The following is a 4454-nucleotide window of genomic DNA, read 5'->3' as shown; positions in this document are numbered from 1 at the left end:
TTTTTTTCGGGGGGGGTGGGGTGGGGTGGGGTGGGTGGGTGGGTGGGTGGATGGAGGGGGTGGTGGTGGCTGTGTTCTTTTTTTGGTTTCTTTTTGTTGTTGTTGTTGTTATTTGTGTTTTTAAATCTCCATTGACCTTGTCATGAGAAGTTACTTTGTGGGAAGCAGATGGAACTTAGTGTTATGTTGCAGCACTCTCCAAACTAGCCGGCTGCAACAAGGTCTTTTACCATCTCATACCAACATACTCTTCATGCCAGTCCCTCTGCTGCCTTATCCTAGTCTCCCCTCACCCAGGGCATGCTCTCTCTGCTTCTTCCTCCTCTCTTCCTTGGCTGCCCAACCACTTCACAGAACCAGCCACACCTGCACATTATCTACATCAGCCAACCCACGCCCCTGAAGCCAGCCCACAGCTGTATATTATCAATGTTAATTAACCCAGCTTCATTCCTCTACACTGTTATTCCAGAGTGCTGGAAGGTTTTCTCAAGAGGCCAGACAAGTTTGATAACAAGAATCTAGTTTGCAAAAAAATACTTTTCTTTTTTAAAAGAAAAAGTTTGGGTTTATTGTGACAAAATCTCAACTTACTATCAGCAAGCAGACTTTCTGGTGCAGACAAACCAGCATCCTAGCTTGAACTTTGTGTTACTGGCATCCTCCATCAGTTTTGTTCTTTGGGCAAACCATCTCCTCAGTGAGCTGCTGTAGCCTGGTGCCCTCAAAAGCTGATCATTCCTGCCTCTTGCCCAACCACTTGCCTTCTGTTTCTCCCCATTTCCACAGACATGAACTCCAAAGACTGTAACAAACAAAACTAAAAGACCTCGTTTTTATAACATGCCAGTCAGACAAAATTAGTTTTGCTGATAAGGGAAATCCACTTGTTTGCTGGAATAGAGACGGGAAGCAGCCATGCCAGCTTGGGATATCACATGCAGCCAGGACTGGAAATAGCAGCACTCACCCTCAGAGTTCATCAGTGAGCCACTTCTTCAATAAAAGAACCCAAACAATTTCCTGACACTTCTCCAATTGCCAGTCTCTGAAATTCTTCTCCTCCTGCTTTGGCTTAAAAAAATAATAGTGCAAGTCCCTTTAACCTTTCTTCACTTCAAAAACTACATTGCTTTTACTGACAGCGTTGAAAACTCTCTTCAGGTTTTTGCTAAACAGAAGTTAGACTTCTTGATTTTGTTATTCACTCATCTTCCACAATGGTTGTATATAGCAATAATCAGTAAACATGGATTTTTTTCATTTGAAATGTAAAGCTACCTGGTGTTGTCATCACACAATCTGTGTTATAATAATGCTCAGTTTTCACCTGACCTTTAGAAATCAGCAGATTCAATTACTTGTAGCATTTGCTGAAAATCCTCTAGGGATCTCACTATAAATTATACTGTATTCTACAAATAGATATGACAACACTAATCAGCAAATTAAATGACAGTGATCATTCCTGCAGAGATACTTAAACATCTGATTGAGCTGATACATTGGACCTATGCAGCCTACAGCTTCAGTCTGCAAGAGGTGCTGCTCACATGCAAAGGAAATGCTGACCTTGCAAGCAGGAACCTGTAGGTTATTTAAGATATCTGATAAAAGAAGGGAGAAAAAGGCTGATGCCTCCAAGCAAACACTAATGGACATTGATGGATGGTGATTCCAGTCCCTTCATTAATATTTTGCTCTGATGTTGCCACCCATTCAACTTTACACAATTATTTCCAGACTTACCAGGGCTGGATACTTTCTAATAACCACTCTTGCCCCAGAGTGGGTAAGGCATGGGAGAGCTGTCACTGCTCCAGTGCCAGGATGCTGCCTTCCTCCAGGCAGGCTTTGCCAGATGAACCCAAGACAAATACCTTCTAGAGGTATATGCAATAACCTACTCAACAGCCATTTTGCAGTGGATGGGGACCGAGGCCTTGACCATCTCCACCCTCATTGCAGTGGAAGAGTCTTTACTGGTCAAATCCCCACACCCTCAGCCAGCTGCGGCTGGGACTGTGCCCCATGCATTGCTTACACAGCATGGCGAGAGCCAAAACGCTGAGAAGGACTGGCAGGATGCAGAAGGGCAAGACCACTGGGTATAAAAGCCCTTCTACAGGTCATGGAGCAAAGGAGGCCTTAGTTGGAACCAGGCTTGTAAACTTTTGGCAAAGAGAAGTGTGGAGGAACCCGAGGCCATGGCTGTACTGAGGTCAGACAAATGACCACGGAGACATGTCCTGTGCTTGCAGGCAGTGTCACCTTGATTTGGGGCCAACCTCAAGCCTTATATTAGAAGCAGGTGCTGCAGGAGGTGGGGATAGCATGGAGCTGAGAGGTGTGATTGCATCCTCTACCACAAGCTGTTGTTTTGACAGCTCTATTACAGTCATATAGAAACAACGCCTGGGGAAGTGTAAAGCACTGTAAAAAAAGTCAGGGAAATCATCTGTCCTGCAATATGCCAGCTTTCACTGAGGAACAGGACTAGATGCCAATAAGAAGATATACAATAAGTTCTTTCTCTAGCTTTTTCTTTAGCCATAGCTGGTTATTGTTCACCTGAAAACCCTCATTTCTTCTCTTACTTCTGTCTGGCTAATCCATGTGATGTTTATTTCATGGTAGCCCTCTCACCCAGGAGATGAATTCATTTTTCATATGAGCATGAAGACCTCAGCCCCAGCTGAGGGGAAGGGATGAATAGCCCTTTCCTGAGCTGCCTTTCTTAGGAAAAAGTCAAAGTAGCTCATCCCAGGAATCACTAGCTATGCTCAGGAGTTGAAGTTTCAACTCTGCATCCACATGAAGCAGTACAGACTGCGGGAGGTACCACAGTGATTTCCTACCCCAAGTGCCATCAGCACCAGTTTCTTGTGTGCTGATGTATGCTGTGCACTTCCATGCCAGGACTTCAGGGAGAGGTTTTGTGCATGCAGCTGCATTTCTTGGTTTAACAATGGTATCACACCCTGTATAGTCCAAGACTTACCTTATATGAAAACACAGCAGTCCTCGAAGGAGCAGGATAGTCTGGAGCCACCTCTGCAATAGCAAACAAAGCCACATGCTCAGCCCAGCACACAGCTGCAGGGAGACCCCCCTGCTGGAACCCAAACCACACCTTCCCACCACTTTTCTCCTTTGGGAGTCTGCAGCATCACCTGGAGTGGTTGGTCACTAGAAGAGCTCTTTGCTCTGCACAGCTTTGGGTGATAGAGATCTATCTTCCCAATCCAGCAACATACTAGGAACCAGCATACCCAGCCACTCTAACACCAACAATTCAGGGTTTTTTTTTTTCTTTCTCTTCTAATCTGTATACAGTGCTTTGTAGTAACACTATCTAATAGGCAAACACAAACAACCCTGCTCATTTATATTGCCTCATTGGCATTCTTCAGAGGCATATACACAGTTTTCTTTTATTTACCACTGCTCCCACCTTAGGGAAGGAAAGCAGCAGAAGTGCTGATGGAGAAGCTCCAGTCACACTCCCTGCCAGATTCTGGTAGCATTTGTTCAACGGCAACCCTTTATAAGGCAAAACAAATGGTTTGCGAGGGAAGCATGCCTTATGGAGCCTCACCCAGAAGAAATGCCTGTCAAGTATTCCAGAAACTCTCTGTGACTGGTACATTTTTGTTAGACAAGAGTATCCTGCAAAGCTGAGGTTTCCTGCCTCATTATTGCAAGTTATTCTCCCAGCTGAAGTGCCTTTTCTCTTAGGCAATACACTACAAATTGGTGCTGCACTCTAGCATTCAAGGCAGGCTCAATCAACATCTCCCTTTTGTTAAGGGAATGCCTTTGAGGACTTTGCTCTGCACCTGACACTTCTTATGAAGGGGCTTTTGCAGCAAAAGAGAAAGTTTTCAACCTAAGGAGCAAACCTGAGTGCTGCTGGCAGGAGGCATCCTCACTGGCAGCATAGAGAAGCTTGAACTACTGCACAGACTGACATACTTAATCTCTTTCTTCCACTTGCAAAACAATGACACTATCAAACACTTCCACAGGAGATCAGATTGCACAACAGACTCAACTGTAGGAAGTAAAATTGCATCCTACTGCAGCAAATCCCCATGCCAGCAGATTATTTCATTTTGAAACAAAACAGTTTCATTTGTTTGTACTCTCATTTACTTACTTACAAGCAGCCAAAAACCCACATCTGTGTGATACTGGTGTCCAGGAGCTTTTATAGTGCCATGGAAGATAAATGGCAACCATTGCACAACAACCCAACACCTTCTTGAGAGGATAACCACACTCTGCCTTTGGAGCTGCCGCCTTATACCCATCTGCAGCTGAGTCGTGTCAAGCCCTCCACCCTGTCATCAGGGTTGACTCCTTATTCCCAGTCTCCTGCACCAGGTGGTCTCAGAAGCTGTCTGTATGTGTGTGTTGGCTCTTCACAGCCTACTGATGTATGTGCTGAGACT

This window comes from Falco punctatus (genome assembly GCF_963210335.1).
Source record: "Falco punctatus genome assembly, chromosome: 12".
Lineage (NCBI taxonomy): Eukaryota > Metazoa > Chordata > Aves > Falconiformes > Falconidae > Falco > Falco punctatus.
Note: the sequence above shows the minus strand (reverse complement) of the source record.